This window comes from Erinaceus europaeus, chromosome 7 (genome assembly GCF_950295315.1).
Source record: "Erinaceus europaeus chromosome 7, mEriEur2.1, whole genome shotgun sequence".
Classification (NCBI taxonomy): Eukaryota; Metazoa; Chordata; class Mammalia; order Eulipotyphla; family Erinaceidae; genus Erinaceus; species Erinaceus europaeus.
This window is the reverse complement of record NC_080168.1, coordinates 97,702,319-97,724,414: the sequence shown is the minus strand read 5'-3', so window position 1 is coordinate 97,724,414 and position 22,096 is coordinate 97,702,319. Positions and strand designations below refer to the sequence as shown.

At 39.2% G+C, this 22,096-nt stretch overlaps 1 protein-coding gene across 3 annotated transcripts in view; it reads right to left on the bottom strand.

The window, feature by feature from the left end:
- GRIP1 (glutamate receptor interacting protein 1) overlaps positions 1-22,096 on the bottom strand; it is a 795,045-nt gene that overhangs the window by 609,519 nt on the left and 163,430 nt on the right. The window lies entirely within an intron of this gene.

Sequence of the window (22,096 nt, the reverse complement as noted above, 5' to 3'; positions counted from 1 at the left end):
TACTAAAAGGTATTCATTCTAGTGATTAGGGGCAAGGATCCTCAGAAAAGCAGGTGAAATGTATAAAGACATTTAAAAAATTGAGAGCCAATGAGATAGCTCTGCCAGTTAGAGCACCAGCTTGCCCACCTGAGGTCCCAAAGGCTTCAGGTTCAATCCCTGACACCAGCTGATGCCAAATCTGAACAGTGCTCTAGCTCTAATTCCCCCCTCCTATCCTCCCTCCCATAGCTTCTCATTATCTTTATTAAAGTAAATAAACTTTTCTTAAAAATTAACAAATAATATGAAACTCATATGAAATGATTGGAATATCTATCTATCTATCTATCTATCTATCTATCTATTTTGCCTCCAGGGTTATTGCTGGGGCTCGGTGCCTGCACTATGAATCCACACTGCTCCTGGAGGCTACTTTCTCATTTTGTTGCCCTTGTTATAGCTGTTGTTGTTGTTGGATAGGACAGAGAGAAATGGAGAGAGGAGGGAAAGACAGAGAGGGGGAGAGAAAGATAGACACCTGCAGACCTGCTTCACCACTTGTCAAGTGGCCTCCTTGCAGGTGGGGAGCCCGGGGACTCGAACTGGGATCTTTATGCTGGTCCTTGCATTTTGCCTGGAATTTGTATTCTAACATCGTACTTAAAACAGACATTAATTGGGGTGGGGGTGACAGCACAATGGTTATGCAAACAGACTCTCATGCCTGAGGCTCCTAAGTCCCAGGTTCAATCCCCCACACCATCATAAGCCAGAGCTGAGCAGTACTCTGGTGTTTGTTTCTCTGTGTATCTCTCTCTCTGCATCTCTCTCAAAAATAAAAAAATTAATAAAAAAAAACAGACATTAATTGATGGTTTTATTATTCAATTCTTTATATAAGAGAGAACTTCCCAAGTCACAAAGAAAAACACTGCTAAAATATAAGACTGGTTTTTGTTCATCTCTTCTTAATGGAAAAAGCAAAAGCATTCAGAAGACACCGTATCTGCAGTGCACTCCAGAAAGCCAGTCTCACCACTGCCGCTCCCGGATGCAGCAAGTGTGGCTGAATCCCCACACACCCTGCGGAAGCCTGTGTGACAGCTCACAAACTAGGCAGCATCTGGGTATTCAGTAAGCATGTTCAAAATGGCCACATGCATGAAACTGTAGACTCTCTGCTTCCTTTCATTATCCTTTTGAATTCTGGTTGAAATTGTCCCATTCTTTTGCTTATCCTTCACACTTAGGTGTGGCAAATTGCCTTGTTAAAAAAAAAAAAAAAAGAAAGAAAAGAAAAGAGAAAAAGAAATGTTTGTTGAAGGAAGCCACTGAGCCAAGCTCCACACTTTCCATCTGTGGATGTTTATGTTTATGAGGTGTGAGTGCCTAGATACAAGGATGATAGATGCCACAGAAATACATAGGTACAGAGCTGGGCAAAGCAGAAAGCCCTAGGGGATGCTGGGAAACAGGCAAGAGGGACTTTTATTTGCTAAGATGAACTTAACTGTTGTTAGTGGAGAACAGCATGTAAGAGTAAATTATAGCTGAGTTGTGGTTGAAATACCATCTGTTTTCAATAGGAAATAATTGCATGTCAAAGGTTTTATGAACAAGAAGAAAATAACCAAACACTGACCCTAAATTTCTATAAAGGAGTCAACCTTTACAAAGTCTTTCTTTAATTTCCAGCTGATTAGAAGGTTTTATAATGGGTCTTATTAACTATATGTGTGTGCTATTATATCATCATTTGAAAGTGATGGAGTAAGTTTAGAACGTTGTTGGAAATGTACAGGAGGACTTCTGCAGGCAAATCTGAGGTCTAAGACTTATTTTTTAACCTTTGAAATCTATCTTAAAACCTTATTGTTTCTGATTTCTATCACAATGTACTAAGAAAAATTACATACTTACATTTACATACATACATATATACACACACACACATACATACATACATACACACATAACTCAGAACAGTTTACAGGGTTGCTTCTTCAAAAAAAATTGAGATGAGACACTATTAGTGAAAGATGAAAGCATTCTCACTGTATTAAGACTATTAAATCATGCTTTAAAAGGACGGAGATACTCAACTGGGAATCTGATTAGAATAGCTGGACATTCAAATATTAACATCTGAAAATTTTTAAAAAATGAAATATATACGCTTAAAATGCAATATTTAGAGAGACCAATGTTCACGTGTTTTTTGTGTGTGTCTCTAAAACAACTCTTCTTTATCACTTTCAGACCTGATAGAAGCAAAGTATCAACACACTGGATTTCTGTAGTCGTTTCACTGCCAGCAAAAGGCAGGATGCTGGCCTTCCCAGCACATGCACTCTGGGATCAGGTACTCCCCAAAGGCACCAGCTGTTGCTAGGTACAGCAGAAAAGGCAAGAAGAAGACATAGATGGCAAAAACCAAAGTAGGAGCAAGCAAGGGTAAATTAATTTAGAGTTTTATTGAGCAGCTACTAGGTTAGCACTGCTAAGGGAAAGAAATAGAAACATTAAAACATGTATCTTGTTTATAAGGGGAAGCTGAATCAACTTTTTATTTTGAAATAATTTTAGAGAATTAACAACAACTTAGGGGAATAGAACTAATTTGGGGGAAAATACTAAAAAAAAAATACAGGTTCCCATATACCCATCTTCTCCAAGTGTTAATCTTGCATAATTGTCACAATTGAGACACTGACCTTGGTACCACCATACTATAGCCAGCCTGTACACTGAGTTGTACTTTACTAGTATTTCCACTAATACACATGAAATTTGAACTGGATCTGGAAAAATAAAGTTGGATTTTGTCAACTACTACTTACAACTCATAATATTTATTGGCAGTATGAATATAGTCTTGACATAACAAGATGTACAGAGACAGGAATGGCCTCTGTTCCTATACATTTTGTGAACTATTAAATCAGACAATTGTTGCAAGGAGGAGGGAAGTAGGACTTAATCAGTTTCACCTACCAAATATAGGTGCTAACTTAGACTTCGCGCTTGATAGTTGCTCAATCAGTTAAGCACCAGCTAGCTATCTTCTTTTTCGCCTACCCCTCAGTATTGTTCTAATTCTATTTATTTACCTAAAAGGTTAACTGACTTGTTTGTTTTGGCACCAGGGTCACAGCTGGGGCTGAGTCCACCCCCTGCAAGGGGGGGCCAGGGATTTAAAACTGTGTCCTAGTGTATGGTAATGTGTATTTATACCAGCCATCATCTGGTCCCTTATCTCAATTTTTCTTTTTGCTAGCTTATTTTTCACTCCTCTAGATTTTCATCCTTGTTATTACTTACTTCTGTCTTACTGTGTTGCCCTATGTGTACAAGACACGTTTGTTCCTGGTCTTTCTTTCACCTCAAATTGGCTTCTGAAAACAGCCGCCAATCCCTTCCAGCATTCTCTGTGGATCTGAGACAAGGTGCTCTGCTAAGACGCAGTGAGATGACATGAAGTGGACAGCTGGTAGTGAAGGTTAAATCCAGGACAGTTCAGACAAGTAGGTTATTCACTAGCTAGGTGCTAATGATTTGTTCCATATGCAAAACTAGTTTCAATCTAAAATCTATCTGCAGCACATTTCAACAGAGGGTTTCGTCATCAGCTCCCCTTTCAATTTATAGCTTCCCACTGTGCTCAGACTTGTTGCCAGTACAGTAGGCCTTTCTTTCACGTTGGGAGTGTATTCCAAGATCCCCCAGTGAATGATTGAAACCAAAGAACTGAATACACACTGATTTTCTATATGTAGACATACCAGTGATAAAGTTTAATTTATAAAAGTAGACACAGTAAGAGATTGATGGGGGGAGGGGAAGCAAAATTAGAACATCTAGAACAAACTGTAGTAAAAATTATATAACTACAATAAAAAAAGAACTTCTATAAGATACAGGGGATTGCTATAGTCACTTATGTATCCACACTCTAAGAGTTTGTGGTGTGCCTAGTGAATGCATTCAGTTGGCTATCCAAATAATTACACATGAAAGTTGCTATCGGGGAGGTGTATAGGGCGAGCACAGGAATATGGTTTACCAGGCTCTTCTGAGATATTCTCTGATTCTCTTTAATTCTTCCTCTTACTTCAAGATCTGTTTATACTGGACTAGTCCTCTTTCAATATCTCTAAAATGTCATTTATAGTTAGCGATCAAATATAATGCAATGGTTCTGTGGTATTTTCTTTTTTAAAGATTATCTTTATTTATTTATTGGATACAGACAGCCAGAAGTTGAGGGGGAAAGAGGGGGAGAGGAAGAGAGGGAGAGGGAGGGAGGGAGGGAGGGAGAGAGAGAGAGAGAGAGATACCTACAGCCCTGCTTCACCACTCTCGAAACTTTTCCCCTGCAGGTGGAGACCAGGGGGCTTGAACCCAGGTCCTTGTGCATTGTAAAGTGTGTGCTCAACCAGGTGCACCACCACCTGGCCCCCAGGTTATTTCCTTAACACTGTCAAATCTAAAAGTGGATCAAAGGCCTCTTAAAAACAGATCCTTGGCAAGAGAAAAACAAATATGAAGGCAATGCAGGTGGAGTTAATCAGAAAGCCTAATTAAAATAATACTGAAGCTAAAAAGAAGCAAGCTTTCCTAGTTTATATGACATAAATCATTCCTCTGGATGATCCAGTTTTGTATAGCTCTATTTACCAGCTTTTGATGGAATTTATTGCCTAAACATCCAGGCCCCCTCCAAGCATATGACAAAGGTAGGCAGGTACCTTAGCAGACTGGAAACTTACTTTACAGATACCTGTCCTTGACATGTTCTAGACCAGGGGTGGAGGGGGCCTTTTTTTCTGCCAACAGCCATTTGGATATGTGTAACATCATTTGATGGCCATACAAAACTATCAAGTGAAAAATTAGCCCTGAATTTTGTTTTGTCCCACCTGAGGCTGTCTTGATAAAACCAGACCAAATGATATGGCCTGTGGGCCAGATATTACCCACTTCTTTTCTAGAAGAAAAGTCTTAACTAAAGATAGGAATAAATATTCCAAAGAATCCACTAACTAGCTGAAGAAATATGGTGTCATTTTCTTTTTGGCAAATGCTTTATTTATTTGGCAAATGCTAACTAACAGAAGCAATACCACAAGAGTTAGACTAGTTTCATTGTCTATGCTTCCTGGGGAGAGATTTCTTGGTAGTGAGAAAGTTTACGGACTTCCCAAAGCCATCTGGAGATGGGAGAGGAGGTTGTCTAGATAAGAAGACAGATTGAGAAAAAGGATGAGGATACTGTGACATGGGAGAGTTAAGTTGGAAAAGAGTGAGAGTCATTCCGAGTATGAATTAACAGCAAGCATGAGATGTGAGTGGGTAGCAAACAGCATGAGAGAATGCCTATTGCTATCTGTCTTCAGCCATTGTGAGGATCAACCAAGCAAGTTCTGGAGATGATATAAACTCCTAGAAGTGAAGCTTCTCCATGTGGGGTTTTCTGTTAATGAGGGAGAGTAATATCTTGTTATTAAACACAGTGAATTAGGGTGGGGCCAATATCTTGTATGATGAGGAATGCATGTGCCAAGTTTCATGAGCATTCCCTGCTGCTCACAAAGCAGAACTAATGAGCTAGGAACATGGGCCAGACACTGGGCAAAGTACTAGGGATGAGACAAAGAAGAAAACATAGTTCTGCCTTCAGGGGGCTCTGCACCTATTAACACTAAATCAAAAACTAGAAGCCAGATGGCTAGAAGAGTTCCGCACACGCTTCCCACAGGTGTCTTCAGTGGGAAAGAGATTGAGCCAGAAGACACCGAGCAAGCCCCGTGGGTGGCAAGGGTGGGGGGCTATGTGCCTATGGAGCTGTGACTGAGTTGTGCATATGTGTGCATATGTGTATGAATTCTCAGAATATGAACCCTACCTCTGTCCTACAGACAAAATGATATTGAAAGACTGATAAAAGAAAGGAAGAAAAAGATAATGAATGGATAAATGAATGAAAAATTGTATCGCTTTACAATTAAAAACAAAGTGCCATACAGGATACTTTAAGAGTTAGATGTATCCCTGCTCTATGAGGCTGAAGAGCACAGGCAGGGGAGGGGTTCTCTCGCAGTTGAAGTGTGAAGTGGTCCTCTTTGGGGAATCCTAGGGAAGGTCCTTAGGTTGATGCTCACCTCCATCCAAACATAGTTTATACTTCATCAGGCTCAGACATGGAGAATCCCATGCTCCTGGGAAGCCCTGATTTTATACAGGCAACAGTTTCAGCAATTTGTGTTTCAGCAACCCCCTTCAGAAGCTGCCAGTGTACTTTCTATAAAGTGCCTTTCATGTGAAAAAAAAAAAAAAAAGACGAGGCAAAGGTAGAAAAGACAACTTCAAGTAGTGTTAGAAGCACTGCTTTAAAAAAAAAAAAAAAGAAGTGCATGTACTTCAAAACCTCATATTCCAACAAGATTTTAGGAAATAAAAAGTACGTATGTTTGTAGTTTCCTTCTGCATAAATGTTACGGGAGACAACAATCAAGAAAATCTAGGGAATTAAAATGCTGGTAGAAAATAATTTCCTAGTGTAAAATTATCTCTGTTGCTTCTTTCCTTTCTTCCTTTAAGATCTCACATGTTTGATTTTACTGCTCTCCACCAACATTTTCATTCACACAGAAAGAGACAACGAGACAACACAGCACCAGAACTTGCCCCAATAAGGTGGCACTCCCATATAACGCCAGGACTTAAACCAGGGTTGCTCACATGACAAAGGATACCACCCAGGCGATGAGCTTTCTCTCCTGACCCTCATTTTATGCATGTCCTTACTCACCTAGAGACCCAACATTCTAAAGAGATCTCTTATATGTCCACTGCTGAGGTAAAATTAACTTCATTCAGTACAGGACAGACCTCACATAGCACGCACGCACACACACACACACACACACACACACACACGTTGGGATGTATCCTATGTGTTTCTTAAGGTTAGAAATATTTTCCTTATCAACATTTCAGTCTTTACATGCTTTGCTTGGTTTTTTTTTTTTTTTGTGGAGGAGTAAGTTTAATGCAGAGAAAACCATTTTTCAGATTCTATCATGATCATAAAATTGCATCCTGTGTAGTTATATAATGCTTTAAGTTCTTCATCTCACGTCTTACCTGCTTATTTTTAAGTATTTAACCAAATGCCTCTGTTAACACAGCCCTAAATTAGGGACATGATGTCAACCTAACTGATAGCAAAAATGGCAAGATTTAGCCCCTAGCCATTACACTTTCCTATGACATTACCTCAAATATAGTCCACTCTGCAATAGCAATCATGGTACAGGTGCTTTTCTCAATCCAAAACTAATTATTGGGTAACAGGAAAACTAAGGAGGAGAAATCTCACCTCCTTTAATTGTTTATGGTAAAAGCATGCCACAATGCATGCTGAGCACAAATTCAGGATTCTAGCTGAATTTTTTCATGGTAACAATACTGAAGGAAAACATTGATTGAAAAGCAGAAGAAAAAGACATGGTTTTCTTTTACAATGTGCCAGAAGTAGTGTTTTGCTTTAATCACTATTTATCCAACACCTGAAATATGCCAGAGGGGAAATTTGCTGCATTAATTTCAATCACTAGACATTTTTAAAAAAATGCTCTGTACCACTTTTAAAACATAATTTCAATTTCTTCTGTTTTCTTAGCACCATTCTTTTTACATCAGATATTCTAGAAAACATTAAACAGGACAAATTAAATCATTTTATATAAAATTAAATCATTTTATATAACCCTCTGGTGTTTGCAATTTTCAAAATAATTACATTCCATAATCTTTTTCTTTATATCGCTGAATCAAAACTACTTAGTTCAACTATACTAGGCAAGGCTCTCCAGAGAAACAGGATAATAGGATCTGAATAGGCAGGTAGGGAGACAGATAAATAGAAGGCTATAATGTGAAGACTTACTGCAAGGACTTGGCTCACACAATTATGGAAACTGACAAACCCCAAGATTTTCAGTTCAAGTTAGCAAACTGGAGACCCAGGAGAGCTGATGGGACAGTTCCAGTCTGAGTGCAAAAGCCTGCTAGCCAGAGCCTACTGCGCAGTTTCAATCTGCACGCCAACAAACTCAAAATGCAGAAAGAGTCAAAGAGGAAAAATCTCTCCCCTCACTCCAACTCAATTCCAAACGCAGGGAAAAGACAACATTCCACTGCAAGGACTTCAGACAGGAGAATATTTGCAGTGTTCTCTTACTCAGAACTTACTCTTGCTCAGGTCCTTCGTTACTGTTTTTTGTGTACTGGAGCTCCAACTCCAACATCTATGGAGTTTCCCCTAGTAAGTGGTGTTCCTGCATAGTTCCAGGGCTTAAACCTGGGCTAGTTACTTTTTTATGGGGGAGAGACCACTGATATATATATGGCAATCGCAATTGGATTTACTCAGTATATAGATTTAAATGTTAATTTCATCCAAAAATACTTTCATAGAATCATTAAGATTAATATCTGACCAAAAGGAGTCGGGCTGTAGCGCAGCGGGTTAAGCGCAGGTGGCGCTAAGCTCAAAGACCGGCGTCAGGATCCCAGTTCCAGCCCCCGACGCCCCACCTGCAGGCAGGTCCCTTCACAGGCGGTGAAGCAGGTCTGCAGGTGTCTTTCTCTCCCCCTGTCTTCTCCTCCTCTCTCCATTTCTCTCTGTCCTATCCAACAACAACAACATCAATAATAACTACAACAATAAAACAACACGGGCAACAAAAGGAATAAATATATATATATATATCTGACCAAAGAGCAGGGCACTTGGTGGTTTGGTGTAAACTTGACATAAAGTTTACCAATTGTTCCGAATGTACTTCCTTTTATTCTATATTTTCCCAAATCTCATTACTGGCATTAAGACATTTCCAAATAACAATTATTCAGAAAATGTGTATTGTAAACTCTAAGCCTTCTTTTTAAGAAAAAAAAAAAGCCCAACCTTTGTCAAATGAGTTTCATTATTTGCATTAGCTTCTCAAATAGAATAACAATATCGTCAAGATATACTACAAGAAAATATCAAACCCAACTTCATAAAGCAATCTTCACTTGGCAACTGTTCCCTCAAACTCCCAACATACCAGGTAAAAAAAATATTTTTTTATAAAAACGTAAAATGAAAAGTCAGAATAAATGAATTAGTACAAATGTCACAGAATCGTTTTTAAATTTTCCTTAGCGCCTTGCCGTAACCTTAAATTTTATACAGAATAATAATAATAACCTAGAAAGATTGAACACCAATCATGAATAATGGCTCTGAAAACAGTGTGGCCAGATGGTCACTGCAGTTTGACCTTGAAGGAAAAGTGTCTGATCAGTTAAAAAAAAAAAGTGTCTGATCAGTTTCATTCAGTGTCTGATCAGTTTCAAAAACAAAAACAACAAAAAAAAAGAAGTTTGGTTTTGCACCACCACCCCTGCCCCAGGTTTAAAATGCTATGCTATAGTGGATGAATCTGCACTAATCTAATGAAAAAGAAACCTAATAAAATTCCAAAACCAGTAATCATTTGAGTGGAAGACTTTGACCCAAGGGACGCATCTGGAGCAAACAGGTCCCACCAGAAAGTCGGGGGAGAATGTGTTCACCTGGAAGCAAAGTTCACAGTTGGTAGCAGGCTGGGTGAGAAGAGAGCAAAGATGATTATATTCCCTAGAGAATCTGAATATTTTCTGTAGAGAGCAAGAGAACTCATTAATAATCACACTACCTGCCCTCTGGGCAGTGCTGGGGGGGAGGAAAGTATGAATTCTCTTCCCACAATTCCCTTTTCTTTTCTAGATTGCACAGGAATGTGTGTGCGTTTACCATTACATCACTCCCTTTATTTTAGTTTACATAATTGACTGTCTGTCTCTTAATGACATAAACCCAAGCACCTCAATGACACTAGCAAAATGAATCAAGGATTTGGTTGGGAGCTTGATTTTGCTCCCAGATAATTACCTCAATTATCCATTCTAAGGGGAGCAAAATGGAAATGAAGTCAGAAAAACATGTCACAATGTATGTTAGCTAACCTTTCTACCAAAGCAGGATAGAGCAGACAGCAATATAAAGTAAAGGACTATCGATGTGTCAAGAAAACATCCCAGTTTATTTTAAGCCTTATGTGCTGAAACACTTTCAGTAAGTGTTTTCCCTGGTAAAGCTAAAATGTTTCCAGGCAATACTATTTATTTGTATAATGGATATTATGTCTAAGTTAATTTAAGAAAGCTGGTTAGAAATATTTTTTAAAAATAAAACAATTATCAATAATATAACTCCAAAGGGACCCATGTCTTATATATAAAAAAATTATGAGGGATACCAGGTAGTGGTGCATATGGTTGAGTGCACATATTACAAAGTGCAAGGACCCCAGGTTCGAGCCCCTGGTCCCCACCTGCAGGAGGAAAGCTTCACGAGTGGTGAAGCAGGGCTGCAGTTATCTGCCTCTCTTTTCCTCTGCCCCCCACCTTCCCTGTCAATTTCTTTTTTTTCTTTAGTATTTTTAAAATTTTTTATTGGGGGGTTTAATATTTTACAGTTGACAGTAAATACAATAGTTTGTACATGCATAACATTTCCCAGTTTTCTACATAACAGTTCAACCCCCACTAAGTCCTCCTCTGCCATCATGATCCAGGACCTAACCTCTCCCCCCCCCACCACCACTAGAGTCTTTACTTTGGTGCAATATACTAACTCCAATCCAAGCTCTACTTAAGTGTTTTCCCTTCTGATCCTGTTTTTCAACTTCTGTCTATAAGTGAGATCATCCCATATTCATCCTTCTGTTTCTTTTTTTTATATATATATTTTTAAATATTTATTTTATTTATTTATTCCCTTTTGTTGCCCTTGTTGTTTTTTTACTGTTGTAGTTATTATTGTTGTTGTCGTTGTTGGATAGGACAGAGAGAAATGGAGAGAGGAGGGGAAGACAGAGAGGAGGAGAGAAAGATAGACACCTGCAGATCTGCTTCACCGCCTGTGAAGCGACTCCGCTGCAGGTGGGGAGCCGGGGTTCGAACCGGGATCCTTATGCCGGTCCTTGAGCTTAGCACCACCTGCGCTTAACCCGCTGCGCTACAGCCCGACTCCCCATCCTTCTGTTTCTGACTTATCTCACTTAACATGATTTCTTCAAGCTCCATCCAAGATGGGCTGAAAACGATCAAATCACCACTTTTAATAGCTGAGTAGTATTCCATTGTGTATGTATATAGACCACAATTCCATTGTGTATGTATATAGACCACAACTTGCTCAGCCACTCATCTGTTGTTGGACACCTGGGTTGCTTCCAGGTTTTGGCTATTACAAATTGCGCTGCTGTCCAAGTCCTCCCCCCATTTTTGGATGGGGTTATTTGTTGTCTTGTTGTTGAGTCTGGCAAGCTCTTTATATATGTTGTTTATTAAACTCTTATCTGATGTATGACATGTAAAGATCTTCTCCCATTCTGTGAGGGATCTCTTGGTTTGGGTAGTGGTTTCTTTTGCTGTGAAGAAGCTTTTTAATTTGATGTAGTCCCATAGGTTTATACTTGCCTTAGTCTTCTTTGTAATTGGATTTGTTTCATTGAAAATGTCTTTAAAATTTATGCAGAAAAGAGTTCTGCCAATATTTTCCTCTAAGTATTTGATAGTTTGTGGTCTAACATCCAAGTCCTTGATCCACTTGGAATTTACTTTTATATTCGGTGAAATACAGTGATTCAGTTTCATTCTTTTGCATGTTTCAACCCATTGTTTCCAACACCATTTGTTGAAGAGACTCTACTTTCCCTATGTAGTAGTCTGAGCCCCTTTGTCAAAGATTAGATGTCCATAGGTGTGGGGCCTCATTTCTGGGCTCTCAATTCTATTCCACTGGTCAGTGTGTCTATTCATGTTCCAGTACCAAGCAGTTTTGATGACAATGGCCCTATAATACAGTTTGAGATCTGGGAGTGTGATGCCTCCAGTTCTGTTCTTTTTTCTCAAGATTGTTTTGGCAATTCTAGGTCATTTCTGGTTCCAGATAAACATTTGTAGCATTTTTTCTATTCTCCTAAAAAATGTGCTTGGGATCTTCATGGGGATAGCATTAAATTTGTAGATGGTTCTGGGTAATATATTCATTTTGATGATGTTAATTCTTCCAACCCATGAACATGGAATGTCTTTCCACTTCTTTGTGTCTTTTTCAATTTCTTTGAGTAGTGACTCATAATTTTCAGTATACAAGTCTTTCACTTCTTTGGTTAGGTTTACTCCTAGATATTTTATTGTTTTTGTTGCTATAGTAAAAGGAATTGATTTCTGGATTTCAATTTCTTCTAACTTAGTGTTTGCATAGAGGAATGCCACTGACTTTTGAATGTTAATTTTGTAGCCTGACACCTTATTGTATTGCCTGATGATTTCCAAAAGCTTCTTGCTGGATTCCTTAGGTTTTTCCATGTATACTATCATGTCATCTGCAAATAAGGAGAGTTTGACTTCTTCTCTTCCAATCTGTATCCCTTTAATTCCTTGCTCCTGCCTGATTGCTATGGCAAGAACTTCCAACACTATGTTGAATAGTAATGGTGATAGTGGGCAGCCCTGTCTAGTACCTGATCTGAGTGGGGGAGGACTTGGACAGAATATTCACCACAGAAGAGATCCAAAAGGCCAAGAAACACATGAAAAAATGCTCCAAGTCTCTCATTGTCAGAGAAATGCAAATCAAGACAACAATGAGATACCACTTCACTCCTGTGAGAATGTCATATATCAGAAAAAGTAATAGCAGCAAATGCTGGAGAGGGTGTGGGCTCAAAGGAACCCTCCTGCACTGCTGGTGGGAATGTCAATTGGTCCAACCTCTGTGGAGAAATGTCTGGAGAACTCTCAGAAGGCTAGAAATGGACCTACCCTACGACCCTACAATTCCTCTCCTGGGGATATATCCTAAGGAACCCAACACATCCATCCACAAAGATCTGTGGACACATATGTTCTTGGCAGCACAATTTGTAATAGCCAAAACCTGGAAGCAACCCAGGTGTCCAACTACAGATGAGTGGCTGAGCAAGTTGTGGTATATATACACAATGGAATACTACTCAGCTGTAAAAAATGGTGACTTCACCGTTTTCAGCCGATCTTGGATGGACCTTGAAAAAATCATGTTGAGTGAAATAAGTAAGAAACAGAAGGATGAATATGGGATGATCTCACTTTCAGGCCAAAGTTAAGAAGCAAGATCAGAAAAGAAAGCACAAGTAGAACCTGAAATGGAATTGGTATATTGCACCCAAGTAAAAGACTCTGGGGTGGGTGGGTGGGGAGAATACAGGTCCATGAAGGGTGATAAATGACATAGTGGGGGTTGTATTGTTAAATGGGAAACTGGGGAATGTTATGCATGTACAAACTATTGTATTTACTGTTGAATGTAAAACATTAATTTCCCAATAAAGAAATACATTTAAAAAAAAAAAGAAAAAGAAAAAAAATTGTGCTGCTATGGACATAGGTATATGGATGGGTGTGTTGGGTTCCTTATGATATTTGCCCAGGAGAGGAATTGCAGGGTCATAGGGCAGGTCCATTTCTAGCCTTCTGAGAGTTCTCCAGACTGCTCTCCACAAGGGTTAGACTAATTTACATTCCCACCAGCAGTGCAGGAGTGTTCCTTTGTCCCCACAACCTCTCCAACATTTGTTACTGTTACCTTTTATGATGTATGACATTCTCACTGGAGTGAAGTAGCATCTCCTTGTTGTATTTATTTGCATTTCTCTGACAATCAAAGACTTGGAGCATTTTTTTCATATTTCTCGGCCTTTCAGATCTCATCGGTGGTGAATATTCTGTTCATGCCCTTTCCCCATTTTTGGATGGGGTTATTTGTTTCCTTGTTGTTGAGTTTGACAAGCTCTTTATATATTTTTGTTATTAAACTCTTGTCTGATGTATGGCATGTAAAGATCTTCTTCCAGTCTGTGAGGGGTCTCTTTGTTTGGGTGGTGGTTTCTTTTGTTGTGCAGAAGCTTTTTAATTTGATGTAGTCCCATTCTGTGAGGGATCTCTTTGGGTGTTGGTTTCTTTTGCTGTGCAGAAGCTTTTAATTTTTTTTTTAGTTTTCTTTGTAACTGGATTCATTTCAATTAAGATGCCCTCTCAATTTTTGACTATCTTTATCTAATAAACAAAGTTAATAAAATGTTTAATTATGAGGAAAAGTTAATACATTTTTATGTGATAATGGGGCCTCCCAGTTTACCACCACTGAGTAGCCTCCCCAGGTGAGTTTTTTCCAACACTTTAGAGAGAGAAAAGGGAGTCACCACAACACCACTGAAAGACCTATAAAACATCAGCAGCGTCCTCGGTGCTCCATGTGCTGCTGGGACTCAAGCTCAAGGCCTCACATACAGTCCAGAGTACACTTAGGGTAGGAAAAACTAGCCCTCAGCACCACTTGAAAAAAAAAATTTTTTTTGCTTTATTTTTTATTTGTATATAATCATCTTGTATTTGATAGCACAAAAAGATATTGAGAGGGCTCTGAGGGATAATAAAGTGGAGGGTGAGGGCTACGAGCTTGAACCCAAGTTTTTATTCATGGTAACCTGTGTGCTCAACAAAGGGCACCACCTTCCAGCTCCTCATGCCCCTTTTAATACACTTATTCTTGGTGATTATAAATTACTATAATCATATGAAAAAGAAGAAAAGAAAAGCAGGCTTATCAAAACTTGGGATGAACAAAGGAAAAAAAATAAACTACCTCCATTAAATCCTCAGTTGTCCTTCATTGGCAAGCACTGTTCTCACCCACCTACATTCATTCATTACTGCTAATGACTGGCTCTTCGCCTCCCCCAAATCTTGACTCTCCTGTTTCCTTGGCTTCACATCTCCTGCAACTGCTCCTTTACATTCAGCCCTGCTTCTTCTCCCTCAACAGCAAGAAGACATCATTATCAATATATTCCAAGTTGTGCCTTCTTCTCTCTATCTCCCTAAGCAGAGGGATGTTAGTTAGCTAAAGAAAAACACAGCATCAGTGGGTCATCTTTTTGCTGAAGCTAGGGACTTGTACTGGCTTGATTTCACCGCTTCTGGGTTGTCATTTCTATTCAGACAGAGAAACAGAAAGAGGGAAGGAGAGCACAGAAGGTGAGAAAGGGGACACAAACATTTGGTAACAAGAGTGGTAAAAAGAGAAGAAGGAGGAGGAGGAGGAGGAGGAGGAGGAGGAGGAGACTGCTGTAAACCATTGTTCAATAAAGTTGTACAAAAAAAAAAAAACACTGACTAATCCCAGAACAAAATAAATAACAGTCTTAAAACTATTGGGGAAGGGGAGAAGAGAGAGAAAGTGGGCAGGGCACTACTGGAGCTTCCTCCAATGCTGTGAGACTCCCATGTGTGCCTCAGGCTTGAAGCTAGTGTGTGTGTGTGTGTATATATATATATGGCACCCTATCCACTGAGCTATCTTTCCCATCCTTCTTCATCTTTACTTGAGTATTAACTTCTGGGTATTTTGACCCTATCAGTCGCTTTTCACACTCAACCAGTGCCCACCTGTTGAGATAGCCACTGACTTTGAGTGTGACGGCCTCCACCTATCTCCACACATGTACCTAACAACCCTTTCTCATCACCAACTAGTGGAAATGCAACAGTAGTATCCATCCATTTGGAGTCAGATCAATAATAATAATAATAAATTTTTTAAAAGCCTCTCTGAATGCCTTCTGGCAAACTGTAATCTGAGGCAAGGATGTTTCCTGTTACTCCCTTTCACTTGGGGTGGCACAGTGGAGCCTCTGAACATGGATATCCAAATGACAGGAAATTAAAGTCTTGCCGCTGGGAGATGAGATGTCCTGATGTGACCAGTAAAGGCGGGTGGTATGTGAGCCTTTGTTATCAATCATGAGACAATACTTCACACACAGAGAAAATAACAGATGAGTTCAGAAGTCCTTTGGCCTATGCAACTGTTTATAACAGCAAAGAAAATGCTAAGGTAGTCTCCAACGTCACATGTCCTTCCAGTAGACAAAATATCCAATAAAACTGTTTTCCATAAATTCAAGATGTGTCAACAGCCTAGAGCCCCATGCAAACCATAGAAGGCAGATGGGGATTAAGTGTTCTTGGAACTGGCTTCTGAGTACTGATGTATGGACAGAAGAAATACAAAATACAGAGGTCAAAAATTTCATCTGCATCACCTAACATGTCTAGGCTGCTTTCCTGTAGGAAGGTTCCTGAACCACTTTTTGGTCTAGTTCCTTACTTGTAATTCCCAGCTGAACCCAGTTCCCAGCCATCCTTTCTCCCGAGCCCTGTGCATTGACTTCTCCAGGCCTGCAAACTCCTGCTACTGCACTTAACACACCCTAGTACCCACAGTGCTGCACCAAGTCACTCATATATTTGTATACTGGGGGCAGGATATAACACTGAGTCAGAGCAATCAGCAAAGAGTTAAGTCTGAAGACACAGATTAGGAATAATGGTCCCATCAGTATCTGCTTAAAACCAGTCAGAGAAATTGGAGGCTCAATCAGAAGGCACTTACATGTGTGAAGAATCAATGTTATAGATCTAAAGTATTTTTTTTCTTCTATTCTAAATGTTCCTCTCTTCCATGTCCACATGATTTCAGGCTATCTTTAATTTCTTCCCTTTGATGCTATAAAATAGTTACAGAGGCTCCTGCTAACTTCACCACTAACCTGCCATCTGAACAGAAAAAAAAAAACTTATACTTAAAAAAGAGCAAAGGTATAAAAATTATTTATATAAAGCAAAACTGTTTCAGAAATGTCTGTCTCACTATCTTTTCTTTTTCCTTTTATAAATAAAGGATGTAGCTGGTTGATATTTCATTTAGAAGCCAACCATTATAATAAGAATCAACAACTGTGAAATTCTCTTTGGAAAATAATGAACAAAGCCAATTAATAAATACATAGGACAATCAGCAGTAAACACTTTTTCTCCAGTCAGCTTCCCTGCCTCTAGAACCCATCAGAAGTGCTAACAATTTGCCCTAGGGGTTGGGATTCAGCATCATTTTTTCCCCCTTTCATTCTTCCCTACAAAATCATGACTGTATGACCTCATGTCATTTTAAAATAGAAAACAATGGTAGCTCTTAACATTTTAAACTTGTAAGAGAACTTGATAATATACCTCTTCAATGTCTAATTTTCATCTGAGCTTTCCAAATTTGGGGGAACACAACTGAAAATTTGGTGACAGAAAAGAGTTGAGGGCCTGGGAGATAGCATAATGGTTATGCGGAAGTCTTCCTTGTCTGTGGCTCCCAAAGTCCCAGGTTCAATCCTGGGCACTGCCATATGCCAGAGTCGAGCAATGCTCTGGACACACACACACACACACACACACACACACACACACACCCCAAACAGAAAATTTTAAAAAAAGTGTTGCAGAAACTACACTCATTTACTTAATATTCAGTTTTCTTTTAAAAACAAAGATTCCAATATTGCTGTAGATAGCAATGTTCTGGTTTTAAATTAACAAACTATAATCCCCAAACTCCTTTATATTTAAGAGCATATAAAGATTTAAGTACCATCTTGTTTTCTGGAAAGTGCTCCAAGGGGAGCTGACTCAGTTGAAGACCTTTGTCCTCCTTCCTGTTCTCCCCCCCCTGCTTGCCAGAACACAGACATTATCCTCAGAACTCCAGCAAGAATCCTGTAAATATGAGGTGATCTGGGGATTAGGAAAGGCTGATCTAAGAAGACCAGAGCAATAGGAGAAGAAACTGAGATGCTGATAGCTGTATGGGTATCACACAAGTCCTTGACAACCTACCTTAAGTTGTCCTTTGTAGTGGGAGAAAAAAGGAACCACTCACTCACTATCTTAAATGACTAATACCATAAGAATCTATTACTAGCAGCTGAAACAATTCCAAATTTATAAAGTTTTTAGGTTGTTTGGCTGACTTATTATCATCTTTTCTTGTGACGCTATATTATTTGCTCAAGTGGTAACACTAATTCTTTGGAATCTCCTGATGATCCCAGCCAGTCTCTACCATCACCTCACACCTCACCCTCCTATTCAGCAAGACTTGTTCCAAGCCATTCAACTAAGCACAACCCCCAGACCTAACCCTACTTAGCTCAGCAGTTTTCATCTCTCACTTTGGGAAAAAGAAAATCACCAGATACTAACAGAGTCCTTGCTCTCTCTATCAAGTCTATAAGACCTCTGAACTTATAAGGCAGAATGGATCAAGAGACCTGATAGAAAGATTTAGCCAAAGTTTGTTTCATCCAATTGAAAGAAACCTTGTGATGATCCCTCTCTCTCTCTCTCTCTCTCTCTCTCTCTCTCTCTCTCTCTCTTCCTTCAGGGTTATTGCTGGGGCTCGGTGGCAACACTACAAATCCACTGCCTCTGGCAGCCATTTTTTCCACTTTATTGGACAGAACAGAGAAATTGAGAAGGGAAGGTGAGATAGGAAGGAAGAAATAAAGACAGACATTTACAGACCTGCTTTACTGCTCATGAAGCATCCTCCCAGCACATAAGGAGCCAGAGCTCAAACCTGGACCCTCATATGGGTCCTTGAGCTTAGTACTATGTGTGCTTAGATGGGACTGCCACTACCTGGCCCCCTCTCATGAATTTTTGTGTTAGTGAGATCAATTTTAGCGTGCTTTAACTGACTGGAACATAGCAAGTACTGAAATAAAATCAGTTCACATTTGTCATTAACTCTATACCTTATCTGTCACAATCATCATAGCACAAAGAACCTAACAAAAAGAAAGCACAAAGATAAGTATTTGCTGAATTATCTATACATTATACACTACACACATGAAATATATACTCAGGGAAAATAAATACTGTTACATAGTACTGAATCCAGGTTATAAGTAAAAAAGATACAGACATATCTGGGCATTTAAAGACAGTTGTATCATTGCTGGAAACCATTACCAAATGCTCTGAATTCCTTTCATCCTCTCTAGGCAACTAATCTATGATAGTATAAAAACCAGAGTGTTGATATGAAATGCACTTGGTTGATTTTGAGAGTGATCTTACAGTGAACTGTCGGAGACAACATAAAGTTGTCACAAAACAAATATTAACTAGAGCTTAAGATAAATTAATATAGCAAGATAAGATTTTTCTAGTCAAAATATAAAATATGCAATACATGTATTTATTAGTGACATTTCTGTAAAAGAAATGATATATACCATAGCACTATTCATCTCTATCTTATGGCAGATTTATAGGGGACTGAACCTGGGACTTTGGAGTCTCAGGCATGAGAAGAATCATTTCTATAACATATTTTGGGTACATGGGAAGGCAAGATTTATAGGAAGAGCAACATACATTACATCTGAGGATTTTCTGTAAGAAGTAAGGAACAATGCCAACACAATTTTGAAGCAATTCCACATAGTTGTCAAGAGTTGTTCTTTTAAGTAATGTTTTGTTTGTTTACTTACTCATTTATTTATTTATTTATTTCCTCCAGGGTTATCACTAGGGCTCAGTGCCAGCACTACGAATCCACTGCTCCTGGAGGCTATTTTTCCCATTTTTGTTGTCCTTACTGTGGTTGTTATTGTTATTGTTATTATAGCTGTTGTTGTTGTTGGATAGGACAGAGAGAAAAGGAGAGAGGAGAGGAAGACAGAGAGGAGGAGAGAAAGACAGACACCTCCAGACCTGCTTCACAGCTTTCCAGGCGACCCCCTGCAGATGGGGAGCCTGGAGCTCAAATGGATCCTTACGCCAGTCCTTGTGCTTTGCACCATATGCTTAACCCACTGCGCTACCACCCAGCCCCTGTAATGTTCTATTTATATCCATTAATAATCACAATAGTTGAATTTTGGAATAGCAGTGGAATGAGGTGGGTCACAATGTCAAACAGCATGCTAACTACCCACATTTTTCATGAATTAGATCAGGAATGGCACACTGGAAAACTGTGTGTTGAAAAAGCAAGACAGCAAATGTATATGTTTGTGTATGTATATACATATTCTAGAGTATTATGGGCTATGAGAAGTATAATATAGTATTCCTCTTACATTTACATAGGCGTGCACACACATTTCATTTTCATTTGTTTGCATTATACACAGGAGATACAAAGTGAATACCAGGAACACTTGGAGGGCCAGGCAGTGGCACATCAAGCTGAGTACAAACATTATGACACACAAGCACCTAGGTTCAAGTCCCTGGTCCTACATGCCGGGTGTGTGTGTGTGTGTGTGTGTGTGTGTGTGTGTGTGTGGTGGGGGGAGATTCATGAACAGTGAAAGAGGGCTGAAGGTGTCTCCCCCACCCATCTAGCCCTTCCATCTCAATTTCTGTCTCTAAACAAATAAATAGATTAGAGGGGGTCAACCCTACATTGGTGGAATGGAAACTAGACTTTCAGCAGTAATTGCATTAAAGTAATGCTGATCTCAACTTATAATGACTTACACCTTAAAATATAATTATGTCAACTAGTTACTTTGATACAAATAGTTAAGTATCAGGGGCCAGGTGATGGCGCATTTGTTTAATTGCACGTTGCAATGAGCAAGGACCCAGGTTCAAGCCCCTGGTTCCCACCTGAAGAGGGAAAGCCTCACAAGTCGTGGCGCAGTGCTGCAGGTGTCACTCTCTCTCTCTCTCATCTCCCCTTCCTCTCAATTTCTGGCTGTCTATATCCAGTAAGCAAATAAAGATAATTAAAAAAATTTTTAAAGAAAAAGTATTTAAAAAAGTTTAAGTATCATTTATGATAAACTAAGTTTATTAGACATCTTAATTTAAGAACAATGGTAATACATTGTTGGTATGCTTCTAAATTCTGCTTCTAAGACCCCTTATGTTGCACTGCTTGACGTTGTAGTCTGTTTACATAATCACTGTTTTCATTGGTTTAATCCCCACTGGTTGGCACGCTATTTTCCTTCTCCCCACCCCCTATCCTATGTACTTCCTCTTCCTGACACTTCCACCTCAGGAGACATAAAAGACAGGACTTTCTAATGAAGAGAGATTAGAAGAGATTAGATTGTTGAACTGCATCCCCACTTGTCAGTAAAGATTGAACTGCGTTCCCAGCTCAGCCATGAGTCCCTGGTCATCTGTCTCCCACCCATGAAGCTAGCCTGGCAATATATATTCTAAGAAGTGAATCAAATGGACAGAATTTTCTCAACTTAAGCAACCAAGACAGCTTCCTCACAGGAATATTCCCTTCCTCAATGTTATAAAAGTCATTACCCCACAATGTACTTCAGAAGGAGTCACCAAGGAGTTTTTGTTTAAAAATCTCAGTGTTCTATAGTAGCTCCCAGTTATCCTGACTGTCAGTTCAGTCTTTCACATGTAATAATGTTCCCCACCACCTAAGGAGACTGTTACTTTAATTTTTTTTTCTTTATTCTAAATGGCCCATTAGGGAAATAAAGGTCTATTCGGGACTTTGAGACTCCCCATAGCTAGAAGCTAGCTAGTGCCTAAAATCAAACTTTTAGAATGAGTCTGCTGCTCTCAATTATCCTTTATTTCCACATGTGGTACAAGTACTGCAGTCTGACTGAGAATCCTGAGTTCGAATACTGCCCCTACCATTTATGAGCTCTGAAGCAGCTGGCTGTCACCCTGCTTGTTACAGCTTTTTCCATCTACAACATGGGACAATTTTATTGGATGACTTTTTGAGATCTTTCCAAATATGCTCTCAAGCTGGTCTACATAACTTTAGACATCAATTTGCTTATTTGGTGATAGGATTTGAGATTATTTGCTCTAAGAAAGCCATTGTGTTAGGTGCAAAAATCTGTGTATGTATGTGATGCAAAAAAAAAAAAAAAAAAAACAGAAAACCAGACTTGTGTTTGACATGGAATACTGCATCAAAGCACATTTTGCTAAGTGACATTTTCCCATGAGAAATACAGTTCTCCGTTAAAATAACAAAGCACTAATATTACCACAAATCATACCACTAAAAGCAAAGAAAAAAAATAGACAAAGGCACAGTTGGATATGAACTATATAATCCCATCACAATATT